Here is an 8,048-nt window from a genome sequence, read left to right as displayed (position 1 = left end):
GACGCGTGGGCTCTGCGGAGGACTGGCCCAGCGGCGCGCAGGGCTCTGCCCCTCCTCCTCCTCCTTAGTATTTATTTTCAGCACCTCTGATGCGATTTTGAATCCTCTACCTATTGCACTGTTGTGACTTGTTGGCCATTATTTGATTTTTGTACGAAAAAAGCTTTGTTATAGAAATCAGCAGACTATTTTTTTAAATCTGGAGAGAAGATATTATGGTGACTGGAAATATGGTCAGGTGTCAGATTTAAGTGTATAAGCCTTGCTGTCCTGTCAGATGCGCCACATTCACTTTATATTTGCTGGAAATATATTGGAGGTTTCTTTCCTTTTGTTTGTGTAACTCTAATTTCTATCAGGGTGTCCTGGGTTTTTAAAATTAGTATTTCATTACAAATGTCTCCACGTGGTTCACTAATTTTTGCCACAACCATTACTGATCAATCAAATAAATTCAACAGCCATTTGGGGGGAAAACCTGAAAGCTTCTGGTGTTTTGTACACATTGTCTCTGAAGTAACCAAGTGCCCGGGGCTTCAAGCAGCTGCTGCAGGTGCCGTCAGGCTGTGAGCAGGGCCTGCGTTTGCCTCACGTGGTGCCGCCGGCGCGCAGCTGTGACTGCCCCGCTGTCCGCCCGGCAGTCGGCCTCGCGCCTGTGCAGTGGCCGCGTGGGCCTGCCGCGGTTCACAGGAGTCTATTTCAGACCTGAAATGAGGACTCATCACAGGCCAGCCATGATTAGCGTGGCCAGGATGAACTGGTCTAGAATAAAAAGTTTTCATTTTCTTTTTTTGCTTCAAAATATTCTACAATTAAAATAGAATCTGTCATTTTAAGCTGGGTGTGGTGGTGCAAGCTTGTAATCCCAGCATTTGGGAGGCTGAGACAGGGAGGATCGTGGTTTGTGAACCGCCTCAGCTACGTAGTGAGGCCCTTTGCAATTCAGTGAGACCTGTTTCAAAATATAGAATAAAACATAGGGCTGAGGGTGCAGCTCGGAGGCAGAATGTCCCTCGGTTCCATTCCTAGTACTCACACACAAAAAATCTGTCATTTAAACCTGGCACAGTGGTGTATGACTATAATCTCTATACTTAGAAGGCTGAGACAGGAGGATTGTGGATTTGAGGCCCACCTGAGCAATTTCGGGAGACCCCGTCTCAAAGGGAAATCAAAAGGAGTGGGGGTCTAGCTCAGAGGTAGAATGCCCCCGAGTTCAATCCGCGGTCATTTAGAGCGCACGCAGACGCAGGCTCTGCATTTTGAGAGGTACGTTCTGTAGTTGAGTGCACGTGTCCGCAGAGTTCTGGCTCACAGGCCATCTCTCGTGCCTCCAGGTTCTGGAGCTGATGAGGTGTGAGACCGGGGATCGGCTCCAGGGTGGGATGGGGTGTGTGCACGGTAGTTTTCACTACAGCGGTTTCTGTGCTAAAGGATATATTTTATTTAACAATCTGTTTAACGCTTTCCCATGCAAATACTAAAATATCCTAAAAACAAACATGGCGTTTGAGCCCCAGGGGCACTGTCCTGATGCCCTCTTGTCTCGTCCCTGGCTGGTGCCGTTGCTGTCACTTGGCCCAAGTGGAAGGCCCCGAGCCAGGCAGAGGGTGGAGATATGCTCATGTGGACAGCGGACCCTGGGGATGTAGTTAGGAAGCGCTTCTAGGAGCCAGACCTGGTGAGGGCGCCTGTGGTCCCAGGACCTGGGAGGCTGAGACAGGAGGGTTGTGGGTTTGAGGCCAGCCTGAGCAAGTTAGCGAGACCCTCGACAACTTAGACCCTGTTTCAAAACTTAAAAAAAAACAGAAGGGCTGGGTCTGTAACTCAGAGGTAGAGTTACCCTGGATCCAACCCCCAGCACCAAAAGAAGACGTAAACTAAGGCTTGAGGCCAACCCGGGCACCTCGGTGAGACTCTGCCTCAAATGAAAAGATCTTGGTGTTTCTCGTTCAGCGGAAATGGAAGAGGACTGCTCAGGGCCCGGCCGCGGCCCCGGCGGAGTGCCCTTGCGCTCAAGCAGGAGCGTGACGGCCCTGGACAGCCCTGAGGCTCCGGCTGTCCTCGGTCTGCGGCCGCCTCACCAAACGCACTGGGCTCCACGCGGGGACCCCGCTGCCTTCTGCAGAACCCTCAGTGAGCTGTTTAGTCTTGTGGGACTTCAGTGTCTCACCAACAAAATGGGGACAATCCTGACCTCAAAAGGCTCCATGCCTATTGGCCCAGTACGGAAAAGGCTAAGGCAGGAGGATCACAAGTTCAAGGCCAGCCTCAGCAATTTAGCCAGAATGTTAAAAAAAGCCGGGCATGTGGTGCACCCTTGTAATCCCAGCATTCTGGAGGCTGAGACAGGAGGATTGTGGTTCGCGGACAGCCTCAGCTACTTAGTGAGGCCCTCTGCAACTCAGTGAGACCCTGTTTCAAAATAAAGAATAAAAATTAGGGCTGGGGGTGGAGCTCAGGGGCAGAAAACCTCTGCCTAAGATTCCCTAGGACTGGGGTCCATTATTAACACTCAAGAGGAACCTTCTTTTTCTGGTGGTACTGGGGATTGAACCCAGGGGCATTCTGCCTCCAAGCTCCACCCCAGCCCTTTTTAAATTGAGGTAAAGGGTCTGCAAAGTTGTCGAGGTTGGCAGAAACCTGTGACCCTCCTATCCCAACCTCTCAAGTGCTGGGATTACAGGTGCATCACCACACCTGGCTAAGAGATACCTTTCTAAATTACCATCTGCACATTTATTTATTTATTTATTTTTACTTGGTTCTTGGGAATGAACCCTGGGGTATTTTACCTCTGAGCAACACTCCCAGCCCTATTTTTTATTTATTTATTTATTTTTTTTTTGGACACGGGATCTCACTGAATTGCTGTGGGTCTCATTAAATTGCTGAGGCTGGCCTCAAACCTGCAATCCTCCTGTCTCCGCCTCCCAAGTGTTAGGATTACAGGCATGTGCTACCATGCATGGTTTACCAGCTACTAGAAGCCAAAGCCAACCATGTGTTGGGGCACACACCTGTAATCCATTACTTGGGAGGCTGAAACATGGGGATCGCGGGTTCCAGGCCAGCCTCAGGAACTTCGTGAGACTCAGCAGTAGAGGCTGTGTACACACACCTTGTGGTTCCCGGCGTGGTGTTCCTTTTTCTTAGTAAATTTTTATTGGTGCACTGCAGTCATACATCTCAATGGGGTAAAACACTTGCGAAGACATACATGCACACCTCACCCAGTCAGCCCCTCCCCAGCCCCTCGCCCCTTCCCTCCCCTCCTACCCGTGCCTGGCTTCCTGGCTGACTTTGATGTGTTTAAGTCCGTCACGTGCTTTAAAGCGTTTCCCTCATCCCCCTCCATCCCCTCAGGTAGTCACCCTCACTGCTCCTCTGCAGGGTCCTTCATCTAGAGGTCCTCCTGTCACCCATTTCTCCCTAGTATTTTGCACATTAAGAAAAGCATCTGATTTCTTATTTTTTTTTTTTGTGACATTTCACTGTAAATGCCATAATTTTGTTCTCCCTTATGGCTGGGCAAAATTCCACTGTGTACACATCCCATGGTTTTGAAATCCACTCGTCATTGAAGGCCATCTCGGCTGGTTCCAGTTCGGCAGTGGTGAGCTGTGCCGCTGTGAACACGGTCGCTCACGCATTCGTTTGGTATTTCGGTTTTCATTCTTTTTGGTGGACACCCAGAGGTGGCATTGCTGGATCATGTGGTAAGTCCGTTTTCCTTCCGAGGATTCCATACTGTTCTCCAAAGTGGTTGCACCAGCTTGCAGTCCCACCAACAATGTGTTAGAGCTTGTTTCTCCACACTTATTCCCACTCACTGGAAACCTGAAAGCCAGAAGGTGAGTAACTGACAGGATGATCCACTCACGACCCGTTTTTTTAATAGAGGTCACCTGGGTCTGGAAGTCTGCTGAGGTGAGGTGAGGTGAGGCCGCCTCTCTTGCTTGCTGGCCACACAGCTGAAGAAACCTGCTGGCCCTTCGCTGTGCAGCGGCCCCAGTTCCAGGCCTGCCGTGCAACAGGCTCCAGGCCCGGCCTCGGCCCACGACAGGCTCTGGTTCCTGTCCCTGTGGGCAGGACGTGTACAGAGGTCCTATTTTCCTCCATATATATATATATATATATTTTTTTTTATTATTATTATTTTAGTAGGAGAAAACAGCACGTGTCCTTTGCAGAAGCTGAGAGCCCCGTTCCCTAGCAGCAATGGATTTTATCTCCCCACTGAAAGCAGAGGCCCACAGCCTCACCACGGAGAGCGGCACCCGCTGCTCCGAGCGCCCCAGCCAGCGCAGCGCAGAGGAGCGCGGTGGCCAGGAGCGCCCTTGGCTCCCGGGACAGGAGGCACCGGCCGACCCGACTATGCTGGACTCCATCTGACGCACCCCAGACATTTTTCTTACATAGTATGTTGTCCAGAGTTCCTGAGCAGGAAGGCCAGGTCACTCTTCTTTCAAGGAGATTTCCTCAAAAGTTCAGGGTGGATTAGGATGAATCTACCCGCCTCTCCCCGATACTGGCTGTTGCCGCCGCCATCTTGGCCCTCCTCCCGAGCACTTCTCTTACATAGTATGTTGTGCAGAGTTCCTGAGCATGCGGGGCAGGAGCCGTCTTTTTGGGGGGAGATTTCTCCAACAGTTCAAGGCGGGTTGGATGGTTTTCTCTAGCTCTCCCGAGTACTGGCCGCCGCTGCCGCCGCCGTCTCCACCATCTTGGTCCATCTCATCTTATATTTGAGTTAGGAAGTCATGGCTATAAATGTCTCTATATTTGTTCCAATCAGATATTAAACCAAAATCTGACGTCCGGGGTTTTTCGGAGGAATACACGTCCTACTTGGCCGCTGCCAGCGATTGTTGCTGCGGCCATGGTCGCCAGTGTGACTCGGCCGCCTGGCGTGTTTCTTGGCTCTGCTCCCCTGTGCTGGGTGTGCAGGGACTGGCAGGACGGGGAGAGACGCCCTCGGAGCCGCACAGGAGCTTGGTCTAGGATCTTTCTGCCAAGAACTGTGCCTGATTTTCTAATAGGACATCCAGAGCAATACTCAACAGCTACCACAGACCCAACGGTCAGTTGCTGGTTTATTAACACGAAACATGATCAGGAGAAAATGTTTACAAGGAAAATTACTGACTAAAGACTGAGGAGACTGGAGGATCACAGGTTCAGGGCCAGCCTCAGCAACTTAGCAAGACCCTGATTTAAAATAAACATGAGGCCACGGGATCCCCACCTGCATGCAAGAGTAACCTGGAGAGACACTGACAGCTCGGGTCAGCACGGAACCCGCAGCTGCCACTCGCCTGCCCTATAATGTTAATAAATAAATAAAATGAAATGAAAATGGGCCGGGCGTGGTGGTGCACACTTGTAATCCCAGCATTTGGGACGCGGAGACGGGAGGATGGTGGTTCATGGACAGCCTCAGCCCCGACTTGGTGAGGCCCTTTGCAACTTAGTGAGACCCTCTTTTTTTCTTTTCTTTCCTTTCTTTCTTTCTTTCTTTCTTTCTTTCTTTCTTTCTTTCTTTCTTTTTTTGGTGGTACTGGGGTTCCTGGAAGCCCTTCTACCTCTGGGCTACACTCCCAGACCTATTTTTACATTTTTATTTTGAAACAGGGTCTCCTAAGCCAGCGCGCCTAAGCCTCCTGTCTCTGCCTCCCAAGAGCGGGAATCACAAGCGTGCGCCACCACGCCTGGCGTGAGACCCTGTTTCAAAATAAAGAATAAAAAATAGGGATGGGGGTGTAACTCAGAGGTAGAATGGCCCTGGGTTCCATCCGCAGTCCTGAAAAAAAAAAAAAAAAAAAGAAAGAAAGAAAAAGAAAAGAAATAGAGGTCTGGGTGTAGCTCGGAGGTAAAGCAGCCCAGGGTTCAGTCCCTAGTACCAAAAGAAAAAGGAAACAAAGAAAAGAAAACCTGCAAATGTCAAGTCCTATCAAATGCAAATCAGCAAAGCTTGACCTAAAAGAAAAAGAAAACATTTGGCAGAAATAAACTCACAGCAATGTCCGTAAGATCACACAGACTAAAATCTGATTATTCACCTTTTCAGGATTTCTAAAAAGATGCTGCCGACTTTTACCCCATTGAGATGTATGACCACAATGCATCTAAAAAAATTTTTTAAAGATTTCTAGAGGGCCGGGCGTGGTGGCGCACGCCCCGCGCTTGGGAGGCAGTGACAGGAGGATCGCGCAGGTTCGAAGCCAGCCGCGTGGCTGGCTTAGGAGACCCTGTTTCCAAATTTAAAAAAATGTAAAAATAGGTCTGGGAGTGTAGCCCGGAGGTAGAAGGGCTTCCAGGAACCCCAGTACCACCAAAAAAAAAAAAAAAAAAAAAAAAAGATTAAGGAAAATTTTCTTCTCATAGTACTGGGAATTGAACCCATGGATACATGGAACTACATCCAGCCCTATTTTATCTTTTATTTTATTGGGTTTTTTTTTTTTTTTTTTTTTTTTGGTAGTACTGGGGTTCCTGGAAACCCTTCTACCTCTGGGCTACACTCCCAGACCTATTTTATATTTTTATTTGGAAACAGGGTCTCCTAAGCCAGTACGGCTGGCTTCGAACCTGCGCGATCCTCCTGTCTTCGCCTCCCAAGCGCGGGGATTACAAGCGTGCGCCACCACGCCTGGCTTTTCTTTTATTTTGAAACGAGGTCTAAGTTACGGTGTGCTGCTGGCCTGGAATCTGCAAGCCTCCAGTCTTGGCCTCCTAAGCGCTGTGATTCCAGGTACGCACCCACACCTGGCTGGGCGGAACTTTTGTTTTTCAGGTGCTGGGGAAGGAACCACGCCCGTGCGCAGTGGAGGGGTGCTCCTCCACTACTGAGTCACATGTGTGGCCCGAGAATTCTTGAGATAACTTCTGTAAGACAAAACTATTAAACTTTCTATAGGGAATGGGAAAAAGAATCAAGGACTTACTTAGGAGTACTCGGGCGACTGGAAGGGGAGCCCTGCAGGTGTGCGGTTTACAGGTGGGAATTTAGTGAGACCGTGTTTCAAAATAAAATGTTAAAAGGGCTTTGGGTATAGCTCAGTAGTAGAGCGCCTGGGCCTGATTCGCAGTCGCTCACACATACACAAAGGTAGGTGCAGTAAATGGTCTTATTTTCATGCGGTGGGCTTCAGTCCTCAGGCACTAAAAGGAAGCCGCTGCCTAGTAACAGTGAGGTGGACAGGAAGGCCGCGGGCAGAGGGCAGTGTCCCTAAGGCCTCATGTCTCCTCCCGCAGCTCCCGTCCCAGGCCTCCGCTCCTTCGCCCACCTCCTTCGCCCACCGTGTCCCCAAAGCCTGAGGCCAGCCCCGTGGGCTTTAGCACACCGCCTTTGAAGCACTCATTTGCTGAAGAAATAAAATGCAAAAGGAAATGTTTAAGGTCCCTCTGAGCACTGCTAGTTATCAAATCTGGCCAGGCGTGGTCCCATCTGTAATCTCAGTACTTGGGAGGCTGAGCTGAAAGGACTGCAGTTCAAGGCCAGCCTCAGCAACTGAGCGAGGCGCTGTTTTCAAAACAAACAAAAAAAAGGCAGGTGGTGTAGCTCAGAGGTAGAACAACCCTGGGTTCAGCCGCCAGTACTGCAAAAATGAATTAGTAAAAGCAAGCGACACGCCGCCCAGAGTTTCCAGCAGAGGCATTCGAGGACTGGGCGCTCGCCCATCCTATCACGAGTCAGGACCTGGTCTCCCAGAGGAAGAAAGGACCCTGGCCTCTGGGATTCTGAGCCACCAGGGGCAGCAGACTCCAGCAGCAACCCAGCGAAGGGCAGCCAGGTCCCTCCCTGAGCCCTGCCACAGGGTCAGCCCACGTGAGGACGGCGGGCGTGGAAGGCCGCGGAAGTACAACAGAGCACACACTCGCTTTTTCTACATTTATTCCCAGACTCAGTTTCTTCTCCAGTTCATTAGAAGATTCATTTTATTATTATTTTTCAATTATTTGTGGACCTGGGGATTGAACTTAGGTGTATTCTACCTCTGAGCTACAAACCCAGCCCATTTTATTTTTTGTTTTGAAACAGAGTC

Source organism: Muscardinus avellanarius (assembly GCF_963383645.1).
Source record: "Muscardinus avellanarius genome assembly, chromosome: 17".
Taxonomy (NCBI): domain Eukaryota; kingdom Metazoa; phylum Chordata; class Mammalia; order Rodentia; family Gliridae; genus Muscardinus; species Muscardinus avellanarius.
Note: the sequence above shows the minus strand (reverse complement) of the source record.